Raw genomic sequence first — 26,006 nt, 5'->3', positions numbered from 1 at the left:
TACAATATTGCAATGACTCCACCCTCATCACTACCTCTGAGAGTATACCCCACCTACTGTCTCTCACTCAGAACACCCTCCACTCAGTAGAAAGATGGTTCACAGCAAATCAACTCCCAATTAACCCCAGTAAAACAAAACTTCTATTCTTCCTCCCCAAACCCCTCCAACACCTCAAAGCCTCCTTCTCAGTCTCTTCTCTAAACAATACTACTATTAAGGTAGAATCTTACACTAAACCTCTCAGAGTTTTTATAGATGACAAACTTAAATTTGACATCCACATCAATAACTGTATCAAGAAGACACACTAAAAACTAGGACTGCTCTATAGAAATAAAACATTCTTAACACAAGAATCTAAACTGTCCCTAGCTCAAGCCTACCCACTGCCTACCCTACTATATGCCACCCCTATCTTTACTAACCTCCAAAATAATCTGTCTACCAAACTCGAGCTTACCTACAACAAAACTGATAGATTCACCACAAATCTCCCCTAACACTCACGTCACTGCCTCTGCTTACAAAAACTCCACTGGTTAGAACTCCATAATCAGCTCCTTCTGCCTCATACTATCCTCCAACAACCCACAGCCTGTCACCTCTCCTTACATCCCCAACTGGGAACTTCGTAGTGCCAACCAGCACCTCCTTCAAATCACAAAACCAATAGGAAAAATGCTATATAGCCACTCTGTTAGCTCCTATTGGAACCACCTTCCTCTTCATATCAGAACCATCCAAAACCCTTGCAACTTCAAACTCATTATAAAGGAACATCTGCTTAACTGCTGGAACTGCCCCTGTAAGAATCCTACTTGAACTCTACCCACTCTACCCTATCCCCCCCCCTTTTCTTCTACCACTATGTCTTTACAGATACCCATTCCTACTTGGTTTCTAGGTTTTCCTGCTCTTTGACTTTTTCCCTCCACTATACTATCTTCACTTTTTACCACTCCCTCCTATCTCTTCCTCCTCATACACTCTATAGCCCACCCCTTTTTTCCCTAGTGCCTGGACCCCTCTTTCCTGGTAACTATATTCTTCACTACACAACACTCAGGTTAGCTAATTTCCCCCTCCAAATGATTATTCTCATGTTGAACTTGTGTTTATATGGCTAATAATAGATATATGTTGAATTTTTCTCTCTCTTCATACATTGTAAATAATTAACCTATTTTTCGTATGATTGTTTGATTAAATACTTCATTTAATTGTATATAAAAAAATCATTACTGTGATGGAGCTTTTCTCCTGGGGTGTCTTTTGAAAAAGGGCATCTGCCCAGCCAGAGCAACCCAGTTAACAAATGGCAAATAAATAAAATAATTATTACTTTAGATGATGTTGCAGTTGGTTGTATGCAGAACAATTTCAGTTTCTTGCTTGGCAAAGAGGGATAAGGCATCCTTACTGTGTTCTGAAGAGTCACTGGAGTGAGAATTTAAATCTGGAGCTATGTAGAAATATTTAATTTGTACTAACATTTTGTAGCCTGTATGTCATAAATTGCTTTCCTCATTTCAACTTCCTTTCCCTTTTTTATTTTTTTATTTTATTTATTTATTTATGTATTTATTTTTTGAGGGGGGCCAGTGTTTGTGCGATGTGCGGCTTAGCACAAACATGGAAAATGAATGCCAAGTTTGGCTCTGCTTATCTCGATTGTAGAAAGTACAGCAGTGCACACAGTGGACTACTGGCCCACCCAGGAAGGAGACAGAATACCTGCATAACACCTGCAAACAGGGTGCTTGTAAAAGGGCAAAGGTCAAAAACAATACATTGTTACAATTTCTGTTCTCCATCATGCAACTTTGTTTAGTGGCGTTGTGTGGTGTTGAGTGGCTAGAGAGGTTCCCCAACACCTGCAGACAGGACTCAGACAGCCAATAATTGAAACCGAATACATTCAATTAATTCTTTTGAGCATTGTGCAAACATGCTAAGTGGCATTGTCTGGACGTTAACACAGAGACCTTAAGAATGATTAGGAAATTAGGGAATATCATGTAACTAGTCCTGTGGCAGCACATGTAAGTGTAGGGCTGGTTTCTAGTACAGGGTGTGAACCTGTTTTTACTGTTGTGACAGTGCAGTTTATAGCAATGAAATGAAAACTAGACAAGTGTTATTTCAACATTCTTCTGGCAACAGGTGTAAGTGTAGGACTGCCATACACATAGTCCTGGGTTCTAAAACAGGATATTCCATACACTTTTACTATTGTTCACTTCCCATTGTATTCACTCTCACTTATAACACTTTAGATTGTATAGCTGATGTTAATTATATGTATGAGGGATGAGCACCATTATTGTGTCTTCAGATGTATGACTGAGGGTATACTGTCTACAATATTTCTGTAAGTATAATTCTGCTATCTGGACTTGCATGGCCTTCACAATTACATAAGACACATACACAACTAGTTCTTTATCCAATAACCTTGTCAGGTCACACACATGCATGTGTAACAGCTCAAACTATCGCCTGTATTTGTGTATAATTCCTGACTATGTCTGAGCAGCATTTCTTCTGTGACAAAGATGGAAAGTCAATGCTGTGGAATAAAATGTTTTGTACCTTATGCCTAGGTTTGGATCCCAGAGTGTAAGAATCAATTTTCCTCAGTGTATAAAGGCAAAAACAAATGTGTTAGGTCATTACATTTATGCCCTCAGTGCATGTCTGCAAACTTAACTCACCTAAAAGTTCCCTCACAATTTCTAATATATATTTTATTTTTTATTTATTTTACATTTGTTGACCGGGCTAGTCTAGCTGGAGAAATTTCCATTTTCAGTAGAGGCCCGGGGAGAAAAGCTCCACAGAGTGAGATACATTCAGATATGAAAAAATTTACATACAGAAAAAAAAATTGTCATACAAAAATGTAATAGCAGTACTCATTATAATGAAAATCTAAGAGTTAGTAATAGAGTTTGCAAGCAAACATTAAAAATAAAAGATAACACTCATATATAAAAAAAACTACTACAAGAGTTAGTTACTAAAAACACTCCATACAGTTCAATTCTCAATTAACAAGTTGAAAAAATACTGATTGGATTAACATAGAAAGGAGTGAGGGTAAGGAGAATAAAAAAGGTGGGAATAGAAAGTGGTGAAAATAAAAGTGGATGCACTGCAGAATAGCAGGTAGAGAAGTAAAGGGAAGAGAAAAGACAGACAAAAAGCATGCAGAGTAGAAAGGAGAAGAGAAATGGTTTTATTAGGTAGTAATAGTGATAGACTAATCAGGTTTATTACAGGAGCAAAGCCAGTGTTTTTGGAAATGCATTTTAATGTTCTGTTTGAAAAGGGGCAATGAAGTTATCTTTGTTATGCTAGTGGGTAACAAATTCCATTTTGTCCCAATAGCATTGGTAAATAGAGAGTCACCAGCATTATTATTTGCCTTTGTTGAACTTGTCAGAAATTTGCTGGATGAGCGGAGAGAGTTGAGATTTTTATAAGGGGTTATGAGTTGTGAGAGTATGGGGGTATTATTAGGTTGGTATAGTATTTTATGGGCAATGCAGAGTTGATGGATTAAAAGATAGTTCTGAAACTCAGGCCAGCCTAGAAGTTTTAAGTTGAGGCAGTGATGAGTTCTATAGGGATTACCAGTAGCAAAGCGGGCAATGTTATTATAACAGGTTGCCAGTTTGTTAAGGCTGTTTTGAGGTTAGTGAAGATAATATAGAAGAGTTGAAATAAGATGAGAGTGAGCAATCCTTGTTCTGGTAGATGGTGTAAGAAAAGGTCTGATTCGATATAAGGATCCTATCTTTCTGTTAACTAGCTTTATGGAGTTGTTAATGTGTAGGTCAAAAGAGAGATTATTGTCAATTGCAATACCTAACAATTTAGTTGAAGTGTCGGGTAAGATAACAGTGGTGCTGTTTGAAGAGATGGAGAAATGTAAGGGGGAGGTTCTAGATGTGGGAGTAAGAAGTTTGTTTTTTTTGGCATTTAGTAAGAGGAAGCGACTAGAGAACCATGTTTCTACTGTACTGAATACTTTTTGGGTGAGAGAGATTAGTTCTGGGGTAGATGAAGCTGAGCAAATGAGTGTCGAATCATCTGCATATTGAATGCAGGTTGCTTGAGGGATTATTGTTTGAAGATCATTAATGAAGAGGGAGAAAAGAAGTGGGCCGAGGATAGAGCCTTGAGGAACCCCAATGGAAACAGGCAGGAGAGACGAGATGTCCAGTGAACAGCTTGTTTTCTGTTTGTGAGGTAAGATTTAAACCATTTAATGGCTGGGGGATCAAATGAGATGGATTCGAGAGTATTAAGTAATAAGGGTGGTTTACCATATCGAATGCTTTGGAGAGGTCAATGAAGAGGGCAGAAGAGAGTAAGTTGTTGTTTCGGTTCTGGTTTATAGTCTCTACAAAAGAAAGCAGGGCAGTGGTAGTACTGTGATGTGGTCTAAAGCCATGTTGGCAGTTTGCTATTATGTTATGCTTTGAGAGATATTGTACAAGTTGAAGGTGGATACACTTTTCCATAATTTTGGACAGAGGTGAGAGGAGAGCAATAGTCCTATAGTTGGAGTAGTCAGTTGAGTTTCCACCTTTGTGAAGAGGGATTATATGAGATACCTTCCAAACTTCGGGGATGATTCCTTCACTAATTGTCCTATTTATAAGAATAGATATAGGATATGCAACAACCTTAGCAGCCTTTTGAAGAAAAAGGGAAGGGAGTTTATCAGCAGAGGGGGTGCATGGTTTTAGCTTGAGAAGAAGTCTGTGAATATACGATGTGGAGATAGGTTGTAGAGAAAAGTTAAAAGAGGAGTTGGTTAGTTTACTTAGAGGGCAGAAGTTGTTGGCATTAAGTTGTTTAGCTAGTGCTTGAATAGTTTTTGTGAAGAATGAGTTAAGAGCATCTGCAGTCTGCTGTGGGGTATCAGGGTCTGCATTTAGAGGGGAAGGTGTTTTGGAAGTTCCTGGTGAGAGGAGTTTATTGATTGAGGACCAGAAAAGTTTAGAATTGTTAAGATTGGTTTGTTGTAGGTCAATATAGAATTTCTTTTTATCGGCTATAACTGCTTTTTTAGTTAGATTTCTATGCTGTCTGAAGAGTAGGAGATTTCCAAGCTACATCAGCAGACACCCCTCAAACTAAGGCCAGGTGTAAGATTAACCTTCCAGTTTGAAGTATTTATGTCATCCCTGCTTAGCACTGCTGCTCTCTGCCTAATATCGTGCAAACACGGTTGGCATCATTGCTCGTGTTTGTGCACTACCAGTAAATGTGATAACTGTAATTGTCAGGAAACATCAGGTTCTGTTGTTGTAGTTCAGATGGTAGATATGGCTGGCATTAGAGAGGAAGATACCAAGTTTAGGGCACAAAGGTGGAGTGTCCAGGAGTCCAGGATATTTATTGGCTTCCTGGTAAAACACCACAAACAAAGGCTTCTACAGGGGGACTACTCTGGCTCCCAGTACAAGTCTGAGGCATGTAATAGTGTGGCCCAGGCTGTATCCATTGCCAATGGCATTCCCTATATGGGAGATAACTGTAGGCATCATTTTAATAACCTACACAGGTGAAAAAGAGATACCCTCAAACATTGATTGAATGCTTTTGAAACTGCAGACTTCCCACAGCTGTGTAAGTATGACAGAAAAGAGTACTTTTAAGACTTAGAAAACTAAATATAGACAAGACTGGCATGCATGATGCTCTTATATTCTTTACTGTTCTTTCCCCAGCTGCCACCAAATGTGAGTTCAATAGGCAGGCTCATATTACTTCAATGGAGAAACTGAAGGAAGCAAGTGTTATGTATGCAGCAGAAAAGAAGTGTTATTGTAGCTTTAAAAGTTAAAGATAGCCTTCGGGGCCTTTTATACAGTTGTATGAAATTGAACAAGCATATTCCAACTGTAAATGCAAGCATGCATGCATGCATTATTCTGTAGAACAAACCAGTTGTAGGAGTCAAATATTAGACTGTAGTCAGAGGTTGTGTGTTCAGATATCACGATTCACAACTATACAATACTGTGATTTCTTTAATAATATTTACATTAAACTAAAAACTCTATACCAATGGCACAAATACCCTGCTGTAAACTGTAATCTGTATAATTGGAGCATACATATGTGCGATGCATGCACATTTCAAGAATTACTTTCAGAAATCTGTAGTATAGTTTGTATCATTTAGGAGGCATACTTAAATGTAATATTTCGAGGGCAGCCACGGTGGTGCAGTGGTTAGCGTTGCCACCTCACAGTAAGAGGTTCTCCAGTTTGATTCTTGACTGGGGTGCCTTCTGTGTGGAGTCTGCATGTCCTCCCTGTGGTTGCGTGGGTTTCCTCTGGGTGCTCTGGTTTCCTCCCAAAGACATGCTGTAGGTGGACTGGACACTCTAAATTGGTCCTAGGCATGTGTGTGTGCCTTCTGTGGAAGGTTGGGCACTGGGCTGGCAACTCGACACCATAAAACTACACTGCCAGTCATGAGCAGACAAGTGATCTGCTGTGGTGACCCCTAACTGGGAAAAGCCAAAAGAAGAAGACGACTTAAATGTAATATTTCAGATAAAAGAGTTGTATAATTATGTTAATGCATTGTATGTCACATATGATGGTACTAATTTTATCTCTTTTTTCCCTCACCCTGACCCTTATCGCTCTCATTTTTTAATTTTCTATTATGTGTCATTAAAATGTCTCCATATGTGTTCCACATCACTAAATGTTTCACAGCACAGTGAGATAGGCCAGCCCCACTGGATCAGCCTACCCCCCGCTCCACCGGTTCCTGCACCAATGCCCAGCATGTCTGGGAGCCAACCTAGCAGTAGTGCCTCTGCTGTCCCTGCATTACCTGTGGCCTTTGATAGTACTGCCCTGGAAGTTGGTGCAGTGCTACCCTTCAGGAGCAGTGGCGGAGGCAGTGATTTCATCACCCGCAGCAAGTTGCCAGGGATGGTGCATAGGGTCATGTGCCACACCATTGGTGTACACCTATGGTGGATGGAAAGGCTGCTCTCCCTTATGGTCCATAGAAGGAGGAGGAGACATCAAGCACTCCAGCTATCAGTGGAGTAAGGTGACGGTGATGATGGTCCAGTGGGTGAGGACTCAATTCTCACTCTCTCCAAGCTTGACAGGCATGAGCATGTGTTGTCCCATTCCTCACCCCAATCATGGTGTTCCCCAGCATTTTGTGTCCATCACTATCCTTGTCTCTTGTCTTGTTTGTCTTGTATGTTTGCATTTGGTTCTTCACCTACCCAACTTTCCTGACCCAGGCATACTTACATCCCCTTACCCAGCAGTCCTCTCTTACTGAATTAAAAAAAAAATAGGCACCTGTCCCATCCCTGTCCTATCTAACCCATTTTAACACCTTTTTTTCTGGGCAAAAAACAGAATCACACACAACACACATAAGTAGCAGAAAACGCAATGGATTCCTTTACTTTTTGGGCTCTATTTTTGCGGGGAGGTATGCATCATGCATCAATGTGCAGCAACGGTGAGAGGAGGCAAAATACTACTGTTACTTCCGCCCAATGCTTCTCTATTTCACTATGCCAACACAGACCAACACGTGTACTATAAAGAATTCATGTAATTGCATTATCAATGTTTATTTAAAAGTCTTGGATACACCTGGATTCAAACCCAGTATTGTCTGAGCTGAAAAACAAATGTATCAATGCATTTACACCTGCTGCCACAGAATCAGTTAAGCAGCGGGTGTGTTTCATAGACTCATTACTAACTCTCAGACTTTAGCAATCCGGTTTGCATTTGTGCACTGCTTAGCAAGGCCAAACATGGAAAGTATTGGAAATGTGTATCTCACATGTGCAAACACTTTGCCAGTCATCGAGTGAACCCGCTGCTCAACGCCCTGTGGGAAAGTTAATATTATTATGTATTTTTGCTGTTTACTGTCCATTTCCTGTCTATGACATGAAATTACATGTGTAAACATAACAAAGTGAAGACTCTATCTAACAATATGTCACATATTTACAATGCAGCCATATGTTGCCCCCCCAAGCACTGAAACCCTGGTCTCCCAGTACTTTTTCCACACATATATCACCTACACTAGAGAAGTTAATATCAAATATTGTGTGATATGCAATGTACATGATTCTGGTTAACATGCAGAACTAGAACTATTGAATAATAATCCTAAAATCCTTATCTGCAAGGTGAGGGAAGGAATCAGCATGGACCTTATACACAGGTGACCTTCAACACACTTGACCTGACACATTTTGGTTTTGTCAAGGATAGATCTTGCTTATTAGACCTAGTGGACTTCTTTGATTCCAATGCCAAAGACCTGAATATGGAATAACAGGACGTACCACCTATGGTGAGTTATCCAGTGCCTTTGACACTGTCCCCCATTCAGATATCATAGAAAAACGCTCCAGTCTGGGAATTAACCCATACATTACTAGATAGATAACCAACTGGCTCACCAACAATACACACATTGTCAAAGTTGGGGACTGAACCTCCACCACTAAACCACTTACCAGTGGAATACCATAAAGATCTGTGCCGGGCCCTCATCTGTTTAGAAACTATTTCTCTGCAGCCCAGGTAAAGGTAGGTGGCCTGTGGCTTATCACATTTGCAGATGACTGTCAAGTGGACGCAGTCATATAGAGTCCCCCAATGATGTTAACATATTGCAGAAGGGGCTGACACAGACAAATCATTGCTGCCAAACTCAGGGACTGAACCTTAAAGCAAGAAATGCCTCATTATCCCTTTTGGCAGTGAAGTACCCCTGTTAATTATGATATACATAGCACCCATGTAAGCTCAAACACAGTGTTGCAAGACTTGGGAACACAGGTTGGTAGCAATCTACACTTCAATCACTATGTGTCCATAGTGGTGAGACACAGATTCTACATTGTGCAGCTCATAAATAATGGCATGACATCTAAGACTAGGGATGTTATAGCTCCATTGTCTCAACCCTTATCAGACCACTAACCAAGTACAATGATCCCTTCTGCCAATACCTCACCAAACACCTGCAGCAACTGGAGAAAACAGAGTTTTTTAACCTGGAGAATCCATTGCCTCCAAAACATGACATACATGGAAAGACTGAAAGAAGTGTCACTGCACTCAGTATCATCCAGGCGGCTGAGGGGTGGCCTACAGAGCAGTCTCAGAACATGCCCTACTGGAAATTCTGGACATCTGCAAATCAAATGGGACAAGAATAACTTGCTCCAGGGATCTCAACCTAGCCTGTGACATAAACAGAACATGCTGGGGATACAGATATATCTCCCAGTGATTGCCAATCCTCTGTAATAGGCTCCCACTGCATGTGAAGCAGTGCTCTTCAATGACTTTATTCAACTACACCCTTGACAACTGGATGGATGATTACAAATTCACCCCTGGGCTGGCACCTATGTCCTTCATGGACAGGGAAGTTGGTGCTGAGCACAAAATTATTCTACTAAAGACTAACTATTCTCAATAAGGGTACTTGTGCTTTTACATGACTTGGCTTGTAAATGCCCTAAGGCCATTAACCTAGTAACCTCCTATGAACTTATGAACCTAAGCAGGCCTCTCAACATCTTCTCTCTGACATGGTCTGCTGATGTCATCCACTATAAGTTGTCCTGCAGCCTTGTAAAAGTCAGGCTTATGTTGTGGTGCTAGCTTAAAGTACTGAGTTCTGTAGTCTGTATACCTTAGATGATAGGTAGAGATTCTATTTTCACTGCAGTCAACTGGTGTGTGTGTGTGTGTGTGTGTGTGTGTGTGTGTGTGTGTGTGTGTGTGTGTGTGTGTGTGTGTGTGTGTGTGTGTGTGCGTGTGTGTGTGTGCACTTGCTTGACATTACAGAGAGCCTTTTACACCAGCAAGTGGTACACTGTTATTGCCATATTCTCCTCACCAGACCCTGCTGATGTCATCAGCTATAAAGTGTTGCCTGAGACACTCCAAGTCAGACTTGAACTGTGGTACATGCCTTAAATACAGAGTTCTCTAGTCTGTGTGCTTATATAGGTAGAGGTTCTATTCTCACTGCAGTCAACTGGTGAGTGTGTACTTGCCTGACATTACAGAAAGCTTTTTACACCAGCATGTGGGACACTTATTTTCATATTTCCTCACCAAACTGTTAATGTTATCAGCTATATCCAGTTTGTGGATATTCACTATGCCCACTAGGGCAGGGTCAAAGACTGGCCTGGAGGCCAGGCAGAAGTCACCTCATCCTATACAATAGAGATTACAGAGACATGGATTTCAGTCTATCAACATATATCATGGCATGGTTTATAGGCACTGTGTTTTCTTGGTGAGTAACCCCTGTGGTCTCTATAGCTCCTGCATGTGTGTGGTGGGGTAGATAGAAAAGAGTATTATACTTTTTTAATTTCTCAAAATATTTTGGGTTTCTAATACCATGATGAGAATGGACCCTATTCCTAAGTCAAAGTACAATTAAAGTTCATGAAATTAGTATCATTTCAATCTTTGATGTCAGCCAGAAGTGCTCTTCACAGCACTCGCAATGTGCCCAGTAATGACTCCTTTTGCAATTCATATGGAGTTATATGTATTGGTAACATATCTAAATACAACTGTAGATTCTTTTTTATAAGACCCATTGCTCCTATTACTATTGGAACTGTTTGGGTATCTTTCTTCCACACTGGTCTTGTTTCTGCCTGCAAATCCTGATATTTTATGACCTTATATCTCTCTGTATGCAGGACACTGTAGTCACTGGGTGTAGTGATTTCAATGATCAATGCTACTTTTGTCTTCTTTTCGTGGACCACTATATCTGGTTTTCTCACATATGTCTTTTGAACTGTTGGTAATGGGTGATCTCATGTGATGTAAACTTCATCATTTTCTGTGATGCTTTTTGGCTCATGTTTCCAGTATTTTCAGCTACTTCAATATTATGTTTGCACAATCCCCAGTGCAATAGTTTTGTCACATTATTATGCCTTTCAGTATACAGTCCTTCTGCCATTAGTATATCACAACCAGCAACAAGGTGTACAACTGTTTTCATTTCTGTTTTACAAAACCTACATTTGTCTATTTCTCCCACATGTTCAATGGACTTTGTAAACCAACTTGTATGTAGCCCATTATCTTGGGCTGCTAATATTAACCTTTCATCTTTTGGTTTGAATTTGCCTCTCCTTAACCATTCCTGGATTTGAGCCTTATCAACACAAGTTTCTTCCAGGAGTTTTCTATACTTGCAACTATATTCATGCATTTTCCCACATTTATTGCCTTCTCATCTGATCCTTCACCTTATATTCTTTCTTTTTTTTTGTCACATTCAGTTGCTGTCTGATTTTTATCTACTTCAAGTTTGATTTCCATTCCCACTTGACACTGATATGCTTCTGCTGGGCTAAGCCGGGAAGTCATCTTAGATTTATTCTCCTCTTATTTCAAAATGTTCACTACATTTGGGTCTTGTGAGATCAGTACACATGTGTGCAGTCCCATGATTGCTGATATATACATGTAATCAGTTTCAAGGAGGCCAATACCTCCTTCGGAATGGGGAATATATAATCTTGGTATGCACTGATTTTTGTCTTTTTTAATTTCTCCAAATCCTTTGGATTTCTAATACCATGATGGGAATGGACCCCATTTCTAAGTCAAAGTACGATTAAAGTTCATGAAATTAGTATTGTTTCAGTCTTTGATGTCAGCCTGACGTGCTCTTTGCAGCACCCTCAATGTGCCCAGTAATGACTCCTTCTTCAATTTGTATGGAGTTACATGCATTGGTAACATTTCAAAATACAGCTGCAGATTCTTTTATATAAGACCCATTGCTCCTACTACTTTTGGGACTGTCTGGGTGTCTTTCTTCCACATCACTCTCATTTCTGCCTACAAATCCTAATATTATATGATTTTGTATCTCCCTGTATGCAAGACACTGTAGTCACTGAGTGTAGTGATTTCAATGATCAATGCTACTTTTGTCTTCTTTTCATGGACCACTATATCTGGTTTTCTAGTATCGCTATTTTGAACTGTGGTAATGGATGATCCTGTGTAATGTAAACTTCATCATTTTCTATGATGCTTTGTGGCTCATGTTTTCAGTGTTTTCCAACCACTTCAATACCATAATGTTTGCAGAATCTGCAGAGCAATAATCTTGCCACATTATTATGCCTTTCAGTATACAGTCCTTCTGCCATTAGTATGTTACAACCAGCAAGGAAGTGTGCAACTGTTTCCAATTCAGTTTTACCAAACCTACATTTGTCTGTTTCTCCCATATGTTCAATGGACTTTGTAAACCAACATGTATGCAGCCCACTATTTTGGGCCGTCAGTATTAACCTTTCATCTCTTGGTTTGAATTCACATCTCCTTAACCATTCCTGCATTTGTTCCTGATCAACATAAGGTTCTTCCAGAGGTTTTATATACTTGCAATTATATTTATGCATTTTCTACATTTCCTGCCTTCTCATCTGGTCCTTCACCTTATAATTTTTCTTTTGTTTTTTGGCACATTCAGTTGCTGCCTGATTTTTATCTACTTCTCCTTTGAATTCCATTCATGCTTGACGCCGATATGCTTCTGCTAGATTAAGCAGAGAAGTCATCTTAGATTTATTCTCCTCATGTTTCAAAACTTTCACTACATTTGGGTCTTGTGAGTTCAGCAGATATGTGTGGAGTCCCATGATTGCAGATCTATACATGTAATCAGTTTCAAGGAGGCCCATCCCTCCTTTGGAATGGGGAATATATAATCTTGGTATGCATTGATTTTTATAAATCATTTGGTGAGCATGAAGCATCTTTCTTGTTTTCCTATCTAATCTATTTAACACGTTCTGGCACTAGTCAATCACTCCAAAACTATAAGTTAGGACAGGAAGAGCAAATTGATTTATAGCTTGGATTTTGTTCCTAGATGTCAATGCTGTTTTCAGGATTGATATTTCTTCTAAAGTATTCCTTACCAAGATTTATTCACATTTGTTCATGTTTTATTGTTGATTCTTCATTAATTGCCAAATATTTATGCACTCTCTCTTGCTCAAGTTTTTTATATCACATTCTTGTCCCAAACTGATGTTTTTCTGGTGTTGCAGTTTTCCTGCTTTAAAGGTTGATTTTGCACATTTATCAAGACCAAATGACATTCTTATATCATCTGAAAAAATTTTGACAACTTGCAGTTGGACTTTTAGTTCCTCACCTGATGAGCTATATAGTTTTAAGTCATCGGCAAAGAGATGAGAAGTCTTTATTCTTTGTTGTTTTCTAGGAGCCAAATTGTAGCCATGGCCTAAGCTGTTAAGTAGACAGCTTAATGGAATAAGGGCAAGGCAGAATAGCAGCGGTGACAGAGAGTTAACCTGGAATATCCCCCTTTGAATTTTTATCCCTGGGATAATAATTTGTATTTTATCATGGCTTAATTGCGAAGTGGTCTGTCACTACTGTAGGGTATATCTTATACATTTTTCAGCACTCCTTTATCCATGAATGTGGGATACTATTAAATACTTTTTTTGTAGTCAGTCCATGCCATACTTAGATTCTTCCCCTTTTTATAGTTCTCCACTATGACTTTATTTAACAAAAAATATTCTTTGTTCCATATTACTTTCTTTTATTGCCCTTTTGTTCTTCTGCCATAATTGAGTTTTCTTCTAAATGACTATAAACTCCGTTGGCATCAATTCCCATTTATAGTTTATATGTCATCAGAAAGCAAGTTATTAGTGTATAATTTTTAGGGTAGCTTGCAGGTTCACTCTTAAGTAGGAGCATTGTTTTTCCTGTTAGCCAGGTTAGTTTCTGTTCAGGGTGCACATATAAATAGTTCTTACTCATAGCCAAATCTTTTGGCAAAGATGTTAATACTTTTAACGAAAAGTTAGGTACTGCATCTGGGCCTGGAGTTTTCCAGTTAGAGATTTTTCTTAACTTTGTTTCAATCTCTCTGACTGTTACCTCATTCCATTTCATATCATATCCTACAACTTTAAACTTCTTATTCCTTCTTTTACTTCCTCTATCCATTTAGCATCTTTGTTATGTTCCACAGGATCTTCATAGATACTTCTTCAAAATGTATCTGTTTCTTCTTTTTTGGTGGTCTTTCGCTTTCTTTTACCTTGTTTCCCAATTCTCTATAAAATAATTTTGGGTCATCAATAAATTGCTTATTTTGTCCTTTTCCTTTATATTTATCTGTGTATCTTCTGAATTTTTCTGCCAGAACTGATATTTTTAGTTTATTATTTGTGATAGTGCATGATAAATCCTGATCCATTATAATTTTGCACATTGCTTTCATCACATCTATTTTTCTGAGTATTTTTCTTGATCTGTTGCCTCTTCTATACTCTTCTAACAGTGACACTTTTTGACTTAATTGCTTTATAGTTTTCTCTGTTCTATACTTCCATGATGGAATACAATTTCTCCCCTTTCTTTCCCTTACTACCCTCTGTTTTTGTGGTAGGATTTTATCTGTTATTAATTTAGCTGCACCTTAATATATCCTGTTTACGTCTGTATATCCCATGGATCTCTATGGACAGTCCTAATTACTGTGTTCATTTGTTTTATTAATCTTCTAACTTTTGGGGTTTTACTGACCTTCTGCAGTCTATCTCTTTCATTGATCTTAATATGTCTATCTGTCTCGATTAAATCAAGCAACTCTTGTCTTAGCTCATTTTCTTATAAACTGAGGGCACATTTTTTTCTCCATTTCCTGCAGGCATTCTATAGAAAGTTCTATAGCATTGTCCTGTGGCGCATTCACTTCAATTTCATCCTGTGTCATCTGTTGCTATAATTTATGGGAACTCACTCACCTATCACTCCTCAACATTAACTTCGTCAGAGATGCCACGGTTTCCTGTTCCTTCTCTTGCTGTCCAGCTTCAAGTGACCATTTATACTGGCTTCCTGTGAAAGGCTCCAAAATACCTTTGTATGGCAACTGACCTGTTGCTTCCTGTTCCACTGGTTTCTCCTTACCTTTGGATGCCCATTGCTCTATCCTGCTGTGGTGTTTTCAGAGTTAAATTTTCTACACTGAATCCTTCACTTTGAAGTTACTTCATAACCTCAGTTTCTATTTCTTTAACTTCTTCATTACTAATCTTCTTTCCCACTTTATCTCTTTGTCTTCTTGTTTTTTTTTTTTTTTTTTTTGTATTGTAAAGCTTTCCATGTCCAGATTCTTTTGTCTGTATTTCTCTTCAAATATCTTTGGTGCTTCTCTTTTTCTATTAAATAGTTTTGTTTTCTCCTTTACATACATATTACACCATATTAAATCTCTTTTTCTTTCCCATGTCCATATTTCTTCTTCAGATGTCTCCTGATCTTCCTGTTTCTCCTTACTTTGGGGACTCGTTCCATCACGCTGTAATGTAACCTGTGTTAGACCTTCTACACCAAATCCTTCACTTTGTAGGCATTCCATAACTTCAACTTCTATTTTTTTAACTTCTACTAACTAATCTTCATTTCTACATTCTATCTTTGTCATATTATTTTTTAATTGTGAAATTTTTTCCATATCTGGATGCCTTTGCCTGTATTTCTCTTTGAATATTTTTGCAGCTGCCTTTTTTGTATTGATTAATTTGGCTTTTGATTTTGCATAAATATTGCACCATATCAAATCTCTCTTTCTTTCCGATGTCCATATTTGTTTTTTATACTTTTCAAAAATCTGTAGGTTTTGTTATTTATATTTTTGTACTTCTTCAGATGTTTCTTTTTCCAAACAGATCAAAGTTTCTGGTCTATATAATGTTTTTCACAAATCTGTTGTATTAATGAACACAATTTTTTATTTGAAGCTTCCAACAGTTTTTCTTGTGGAAGTATTTTTCTTTCCTATAATTTTTCTCTAATCTTTTTGTATATCTTGTGTCTGGAAATTATGGGCTTTTTACATAATAGTAACAATACATAATTTCCTTTCTTATCCTCAATAGTCCACTATATTATCTTTATGGCTCTTCTTTGGCATATCAGTTTTTATGATTATTATACTCTATATTAGTGTTCTCATGAGGTTCTAGTATAGTGTTGCAATATACTCCTGAGATCTGAATACGATGGCATGCTCAAGCTGTTCAAAGCTGCAGAGAGACTGGCCTTCTGCCTTTTCCCCTGCTATGATATTGGAAAAAGATAAGTGTTTATTTTCAATTGTTTTCTGCACTTCTGTTTTACTACATATATCTGTAATCTGTACAACTGTTTTTTTTACAATCAGTGCAACTGTTTATACTCTCCTTTTTGTTGTCTGATAGAGCTGAGTATCTATTACTATTTGTGACCCTTTCAGCTTGTACTGAAATCTTTTGTCTAGTGAGGCAAAACTGTTTTTCTTTGTGGCAGAAAGTAATCAGTTTGGTTTAATCCACCTAAAAGCATTCCTGCAAAACTATTATTTTTGATTGGATAATTGGGCTGGTTTCTGTTTCTCTGCTTTTAATAGGCAGTGTTTTAAACCAGTTATACTTGTTTGCTCAAGCTGCTCAAAGCTGCAGAGAGTCTGGGATTCTGCCTTTTGCCCTGCTGTGATATTGGAAAAAGATAAGTGTTTATTTTCAATTGTTTTCTGTAGTTCTGTTTTACTACATATCTCTGTAATCTGGTCAACTGTTTTTTCACACCCACCTGCTGGGTTGTTGGGGTGGTCTTAAATCTTGGTAGCTTTGAATTGCCCACCTCTGGTATAAGGTTGATAATGGACACTCCCCCCAGTCACATTACATCAGCTCATTCTACTTTTTATAGTGAGAACTTAGTAAAGGCCCACCCCTTTAGCTTCTGAACTGCGAATTATCTAATTATCTTCTGTCTCTTCACGTTCTACTAAGAAAAAACTGTACCTCTTTCTACTTCATTTTGCTGCTGCTTGTTGGTAGCCTCACTAAATTGATGACAGTATTCTACTGAATATTTGCTTTATTAGAGCTGTCTGTTACTGTTGTGATTTGTGAGCTATTGTTTCAAAGCAATCTACTGATTAACTATATTTAATTTATATCTACTGCAGTTCATTACTGTTTAACTGAATTTTACTGCATTTCAGTGCTGTTTAACTGTATTTTTTCATACTGCAAAGTGCTGTTCTTTTGACTATAAGTGATTAATCTGTGCTTCATTGAGAGTTTTTTTCTTGCTGAGTTATTAACCTTAAAATTGAGTAGCATAGTGTAAATGCAGGTCTGCAACATCCAGAGCTTCAGCTGCATGGTTTTAAACCTTTTCTGATGTATTCCATCTACAAGTTAACAGTTTTCTTCTGCAAAATAGCAAAACAAAAAAGTTCTAAGCTTATTTTCCACCTTTCCTGTTACTAGAGTAGTCCATATACAGATTTGCTGTATCCAGGACTGTTTTGTAAGTTTCTGAGTTCCCCAGTCATTTCTGTGTTAGAAGGAAGACTTCCAGCTTATCAGTGGGAGTGGTAAGCACTGGGTAGCCTATCTACAACAAGAGGAGTGGTTTCTGGCTCTGAAATTGTAATTTATTGGTCGTTTGGGCAGTTTTTCTATTGCTTTCAACTTTCTGGTTTAAAAGCCTATGTTTGCACAAGTTTGCACTTGATTAAGATCCGCTCATCTTGTTTTTGTGTTCTGCAGACTACAAGAACAACTGAAAGGAGAAAGAGAGATATTAAGTGCCTCCATTTTGTTTTTTTTTTCTGATTATACTACTTTCTGCACTTGATTTAAGTTGTTTTTATATTTAACTGCATTTATTTTAACTGTATTTGCTTTAATATTGTTACATACTCAAGTGTGATAGCTTGGACTGCATTTAGTATTTTTATTACTGTTTTAACTATTTTTTCTGCAAAAAAAAGTTCTAAGCTTGTTTCCTGCCTTTCCTGTTACTAGAGTAGTCTAGATACAGATTTGCTGTATCCAGGACTGCTTTGTAAGTTCCTGAGTTCCCCAGACCTTTCTGTGTTAGAAGGAAGCCTTCCAGCTTATCAGTGGGAGTGGTAAGCATTAGGTAGCCTATCTGCCACAAGAGAAGTGGTTTCTGTTTGTCAAATTATAGTTTATTGGCCATTTGGTCAGTTTTTTCTATCCCTTTCAACTTTCTGATTTAAATGCCCATGTTTGCATGTGTTTCTACTTGTTTAAGCTATGCGGATCCTGTTTTGGCATCCTGCAGACTACAAGAGCAACAGAAAGGAGAGAAACTTTAAGTGCCTCCATTTTGATTTTTTTCTGATTATACTGCTTTCTGCACTTGAAAGTAAATTTTTTCACTTAACTGCATTTATTTTAACTGTATTTGCTTTAATATTGCTACACACTCAAGTGTGCTAGCTTGCAATGGATTTAAAGTATTTTTATTGCCATTTTAACTTTTTATGAAAAAAAAAAACAGTTCTACTCTTGTTTCCTTCCTTTCCTGTTACTAGAGTAGCCCAGATACAGATTTGCTGTATCCAGGACTGTTTTGTAAGTTTCTGAGTTCCCCAGACCTCTCTGTTTTAGAAGGAATCTGTATCCAGGACTGTTTTGTAAGTTTCTGAGTTCCCCAGACCTCTCTGTGTTAGAAGGAAGCCTTCCAGCTTATCAGTGGGAGTGGTAAGCACTAGGTAGCCTATCTACCACAAGAGGAGTGGTTTCTGGCTTTGAAATTGTATTTATTAGCCATTTAGGCAGTTTTTTCTATCCCTTTCAACTTTCTGGTTTAAAAGCCTGTGTTTGGATGGGTTTGCAAGCTGCACAGTGCCGCTAAGTTGGAGTAAACTATTACTGGTGCCAGAAAGTCTGCTCTTCAAGTTTTCCCTTAGATCTTGCTAGTGCTCTTCCCTTTTGCACTTTAATTAGCTTATTCAACTAGCACTTCATTAGGCTTTTTTTTAGCAATTATTGTAGCACACATAAGTGGTATCAGCATTAGATGTCCTATAAGGAAACAGCTCCAGTACTTTGTAATGATGACCATCCCTCCTGGCATGTCTAAAGGTCAGTTCCCTGTGCTTTCTATTATTAACCTGCTGAACTTGGGCATTCTGAGGTAGTGTAGCCACTGCCTCATGTACACAGACAACCCTCTCCTCTTACCTCCCAACAATCAGACTTGTGAGAGATGCACTTATATCTCCAAATTGGAAGGCATGCACTCTCCAGCAAAGACTGGAATAGCTGGTCAGGAGGAGAAGGTCATCACCTGCACCACACAACATGGAACACACAGCCCTCCAGAACACCCACCATCACAGTCCTCACTTAAAAACAGAAACCACACATCCACCTTCCTGGAGGCTCTCAATAGAAGTCTACCCAAATAGCAGAGACCTCCAAGGCAGAAATGCATTTGACCACCACAACACAGCACAAACCACAAGACACATAGCTCACCTACACATTGTACCCCTCAACCTAAGCCCCTAAGGCAAAACAGCTTGCCCAGTACAGTAATCATAGGTGACTTAATAGTGAGGCACACTGAAGTCCCACTCACTAGGTTGAATAAGGAGAAGGTAACAGTCAGCTGTCTATCAGGTGCCAGAATCTGAAGTATAACACACATACTCAGGTCACTCCACAACAAGTACAAATATGACTTTGTCATTGTCCATGTGGGTGTGAATGACCTGATATGCACCTCCCTGGACTACATGAAAAGAGACATGGTGGAGCTCTTGGATTATATGGCCCAGACAGGTATGATCCTAGCCCTGAGCAGCATCCTACCATCACCCAGAATGATACTGCAGTACAAAGAAAATTATTGACTTTAACAATTGTCTAAGTTTCTGGTGTCATTCTAAGGGGATCCAGTATCTGTCTGCTTGAAGTGACATAATTGACAGACCTCGATACTTTGCCAGAGATAGCCTGCCTCTGTTACCCCTGCATTTCTGGGAACTGGCTAAGTCTCTTGCCACCCCTATAGTGCCTTTTTAGGAGGTGTTCCAAACACCAAATTACCACCATAACAGCTATATATAAATGCAATCTGAGGGTCATGCTGCTCAACGCTAGAAGTCTAACTCTCAGGATGAACTCACTCGAAGCACTTCTCAAAATGGAGAACATCAACATTTGTGCTACAACGGAGACCTAGTTTAAAGCAACAGTAAGCACCCCTGTGCTACCAGGCTGTAGCTCATTCCACACTTTTCGGCCCCAGAAGCTCCAAAGGCAGTGGTATGTCCATATTCATAAAGGATATACACACCTCAAGATTAGTAGCCCAGCATAAAGCATCTGAGATACTCCAGGTACAACTAACATTGGGTAAGACAGCGATTCAGGTCATAGCCTGCTATAGGTCTCCAACCATGTCCTAAGACTCTCACTCCACATTCCTAAGCACCCTGGAAACTATTAAGATCCAACCCACCACTCTCATACTAGGTGACTTCAACTACCCCTCCATCAACTGGGAAAACTACTTGTGCACCAATGTACTAGCCCAACGTTTCCTGGAATTCATCAGTTCCAATGCCCTGGACCAGCTCATTCTTACCCCCACTAGAAGAAGCAGCATCCTTGACCTGGTTATAACTAGCATGGACAACTGTTGCTCTATACCAATAGTCAAGTCTGCCATGGTTAGATCTGACCACAAACTAATCAGCATGGAAATCCACATCTCACCCACACCCCCCACAAAGGTATCCACCATGAAAAACTTCTCCAAAGCTGACTTTAGACTCCTAAAAACAGAGGTGGCTAACTTCATGGCACCCATACCAATGGAAAAATAGATGCATGACTGCCGAATCATACATCAATGCACTGTACGAACACGTACATAAATGCATGGAGCTAGCCATACCCAACAGAACCAAGACATTCTCCTCCAAAAAAAGGAAGCCAATCTGGTAGTCCCCTGCCATTAATAAACTCTACAACAGAAGGAAGAGACTGTTGTAGAAAAAGGTGAAATCCCAAGACTGGAAAAATTCCCTTATTAGCCTCAACAAAAAGTTGAGATCCCTCATCAAAACCTCCAAAGCCAGCTATGAAGACAGAATTGCGACAGACACTAAAAACAACCACAAAGCCTTCTATAGTTATATCAAGAATCTCCACAGCAATACCCATATTTGTTCTGAGTTACTACACAATGGTACATCCTATACTGAGCCAACAGATATTGTCAACATACTTGCCGACAGATTCAGTGCCAACTTTACCCCTCTCTCCCCCCTAAAAGACCAAGCTCAATACCAGAAGAATGCCAGGCACCCAGCATTACTGCAACACAGGTTAAAGCTGCATTGTCCAAGGCCAAGAATACAGCTTCCATGGGACCCGACAATATCCCTGGCTATGTTGTACATGAATTATAAAGTGAACTGGCACCACAGCTGTGTGCTCTGTTCACTCACAGACTCACCTCAGGTTGTGTCCCTACCAAATGGCACATTGCTACAGTCATCCCTCTCCATAAAGGAGGAGGAACTACAGACCCTGGAAATTATCACCCCATTAGCCTGATGAGTCTGATATGTAAGGCTATGGAGCACATCATCATGGACCTAATTAACAAGGATATAGGGAATCTCCAAACTCTAGATCCCACGCAATTTGATTTTGTGAAAGGTAGATCATGCCTGCTCAATCTGGTTGACTTCTTTGAGTCAGTCACCAGAGCTGTTAATGAGGGTAAGGCAGTTCATACAGCCTATCTCGATCTGACCAAGGCCTTTGATACCATTCCTCACTCAGGAATTCTTGATAAACTCACCAAACTAGGCATCAATCATATATCATTAGGTGGGTTGGAAATTGCCTCACAGATAAAACCCACAGTGTGAAAGTAGCAGACTCCAAGTCAGACTGTTGACCAGTCATGTGTGGAGTCCCACAGGGATTGGTCCTGGGTACTCTCCTGTTTGGAATTTACTTTTCAGAAGTCCAGGGTAACACTGAGGGACTCTGGCTGATCAAGTTCACAGACAACTGTAAGCTGCGAGCCATTATTAACACCTGAAGTGATCCAGGCATCCTACAGAAAGGTCTTACCGAGATCAATGACTGGTGTCGAAACCATGGCCTTAAGCTTAATGTCAAGAAAAGCGTCATCATCCCCTTTGGGGAAAACTCAGTCCTCAATAATTGCCACATCGATGGGAGCCCACTGAACACTGAAGGCATTATAAGAGATCTGGGGACACAGGTTGACAGCAATCTCTCCTTTGACCACCACATTACCACTGTGGTCAGAAAGTCCTTCTATGTGGCACATCTCATTACCAAGGGTTTTGCATCCAGGAAGAAAGAGGTCATCATTTTTCTCTGCTGTTTCCTCATTAGACCAATCATAGAGTATAATGTCCCATTTGGCATGTACCTCACTAGACTCCTGCAACAGCTGGAGAGGCCACAAAAGTACTTCACGAAGATGATCCTAGTCCTTAAACACACGTCCTATATGGACAGACTCAAAAAACTCCAGCTATTCTCTGTCTAATATCTACTAAGAGGCAATCTCTGCTTGACTTACAAAGCCATGTCTGACCCAGCTCTGTTAGAAATGCTACATTTAAATAAATCCCAGTCCCTCCACACCACACACTCCAGAGACCTCAACCTCATTACTGCAATCAACAAAACATGCTTGAGAACAGGTTCATAACCCAGAGACTGCCCATGCTCTGGAATAGACTTCCCATACATGTGAAGCAGAGCACCTCACTGGCCCTCTTCAAGACAAATCTTGATGAATGGATGGGAAATAGAAAGTTCACCCGGGGGATCACTTCAGAGGGTCTACTTGATAGAGGCACTGGGAACTAAAATAAGGCAGCACAATGCCACGGCATTTCTATGGGCTAGGCTTGTAAAGGCTCCAGGGCTATTAACCTAGTAACACCTATGAACCTATGTGTACAACATAGGCTTTCAATATCAATGTGGACACTTGGTGGTCAAAGTTCAGATTGCTATGTATATGTGTTCCCAGTGCTTGCATCACTGGGTTTCAGCATAGCAGGACTGTTGTCAATGGTGTAATTAGCAGGGATTTCCATTTTGTGGAAGGCCAAAATAAAAACACATATTTGCATTTATTTGTAGACCATGTGACTTTGTCACCAATCATTTGTCTGCGCTAAACTCTTCTGTAGTATGTCATCATAATAGTAGGACTCAGTGATTGCACCCAGTATTCAAGAATCAGCAAACATGATAAGCCAAAGGCCATATACTGTAGCTTGAGCTGTTGAAAAATAGATTCCAAACAGTAAAGAGCCAAGCACAGATCTCTGGGGTACACCAATGGTGACAGCTCTACTGGTTCAGGTTGATTCACCAACTTTCACAGTATGTGTTATGTCACTGAGCCACCTATTTGCTCATCTAGTGACATAAGGTTTAATCCCCAGCTGGGAGACTTTCTCAATGATACCTGTGTGGGGGATTACATTCAAACTCATTGCCAGTTGAGGCTAGCCAGTATGCACTGTCTTACCTTCATCCAGGGCTATCACACAGAATCAGTGGGCTGTAACAACATGACAGATTGCCTATCACATGACTCGTCACATACACCTTCCTGACATGATTGAATACACACTTCAACACAACCTCCACACAGACTATGTTCCTGTAGAAGGGTGTACATCAACATGCATTTGCCTGAGTTGGGGGGGACAGCACTTGATATATGCATGCATAGACACATCCTGACTTTCCTCGTCTTTGTGATAGACCAACATGTTATCATGGACCTTTTTTAAATGGACACTATTGATATCCTGGCTGTCTGCAACAGACCTCTGTGAGTTGTTAATGCTACATCGTATCTGTTACAGCTGTTAGATGTCCTCAAAGAGGTCATCGAGGGCATGCATGACAACAACACTATCATCCTTTCAAGCTTGACAAGCCCAAGTCACTTGACACAAATCCACACTGAGGTATTCACTCAGCATTGTCAGATGTGGCCATATACAACTATATCACCAAGTGGATAGATCACTGTATCACATATGTGGGATATAAATATGTTGACATGTGTGAAGTGACCTATATCTCAGGTTCAGTGATCAGGTCTGTACATCAGGGCTGTCTGCTGAGCCCATTCATGTCCGTTATTTAAGTGATGGATGTCACAGATGACATACACATCCTATCTCCAAACATCTGTATGAAGGACTACAGATTGTGGGCAATCATTGATTCCAACTGTGATATTAGTATAATACAGACAGTATCATCACACATCAAAGATTGCTGCAACAACTGTGACACCATTTGCAATGACACAAAAACATGGGGATTTGTTATGTCAGAAAAACAAACACACAACCCAAATATAATGTAGACAGCATGAACTTTAATCTGATGAATAGGTATGTGGCCTGTGTCCTGGGGTAGATGGTAAATGAAGTGCCCACCATCAGGTGGTCACAGTGCTGTCTATTCCCTTGTATGTAACACAACTACTGAGTATGTGAAGGACACCCACATCAGAGGACACAATACCTCCACAGTTCACAGCCTTCATCACACCAGTAGCTTGAGTACAATGTACCCTTCTTCATGTACCTCCCTACACATCTTCCAGTGATGTGTAACTGAAGTATACCACCTTTGTCACAGTGAGCTGTCACACATCTTATTGGCCATATCTAGGTATTCTTTTTATGGCATAAACATTACTGTGTGATGGTGCAGAACTCCCATCAAGATGTTACACTAGATACATTTGTTCTACCTGTTCCAGTGAAGCACACAGTACATACATACGCCATGTACAGCAGTCAGCTAGCCTGTATTGATCATACTGTCACATACAGGTATAGCAGTGTCCCTCCTGACACCTCCATAAGATGTTATGGTACCAGGATAGTGTGCGTGATTACCATCATAGAGTGTGAACATGTCATAATAGTTGTACAAGTGTGTTTGTGTATAATCATCTCTGATCACTCTAAATCACATGTTATGTTAGAGACGGGATTACTGGTGGTATTATTCTGATATTGTCCATTATTGTGTTTGCGTCTTTTAATGTTGTCCATGAGTCTTTACTTGTGTTCCACTTGCTGGAGACATCTACTGAGATTACACTCGTAGTCAGCCAAATCAGTTTGCACAGCTTCACAAGATGCAGTCTACCCCAATTGTATGTAACATCCCTGCTACATGTCCTCTACATTGTTCATGTAAGGATGCTTATCTCATACAGACATCTACTCCATTGTTATGTCACCTTGTATGACAGTCACATAATACACATCTTCACTGTGCAGTCCCTTCTGTACCATACTGATATGTGATTGTTATTGCTGCTACAACTGTCTTCCATTGACATGCCCTCATCTGCTGTACATTAGGTTGTTTCACCTCTGCTCTTTCCCTGTGTTCATTACTACAATTCATGTGTGTGTTCCTATTCTATGCACACACTTCCCCTGAGTATTTATTTTACATGGCAGTCCATGTATCCTTACAGATCATTTACACAGCTTTTCTACAGAATGCCAGGAATGGGATTTCACAATAATCTTCACTGTATACAATGTCCTGTACTGTGTTTGGACCATATACTTAACTATCATACCTGTCAGCTATAGAGATTTTCATAGTATGTCCAGTTTTTGCCTTATATACCTTTTGGTGTACTGAGTGCTCCTTATCAAAGTTGTGATTTTCTACCATATCACTGAGATGGTCACAGGACTGATGTGACACAATAATTAAATACATTTGAGTTTCAGCATTCAACTCATTCAGAAAATGTATTTTCACATAAGCCCCTTGTTATTCTAACAGATATCTAAAGAGCAAATATGTCAAATATGTCCCTATTTTTGGGTCATTGTCCCCCATTATGTTGGCCATTGTTCAGAAGTTGTGCACTAAGAGATTGAGAGCTATGAAAACTATTATCTGTTAAGCCCTGGTGATCATTATGGCATTCCACACAAAACTGCAGACCTTCAGTGCTCTGACTTAAATTGGATT

Source organism: Protopterus annectens, chromosome 8.part0, assembly GCF_019279795.1.
Source record: "Protopterus annectens isolate FY-2018-M chromosome 8.part0, PAN1.0, whole genome shotgun sequence".
NCBI classification, from domain to species: domain Eukaryota; kingdom Metazoa; phylum Chordata; order Ceratodontiformes; family Protopteridae; genus Protopterus; species Protopterus annectens.
This window is presented reverse-complemented; position numbering follows the sequence as displayed.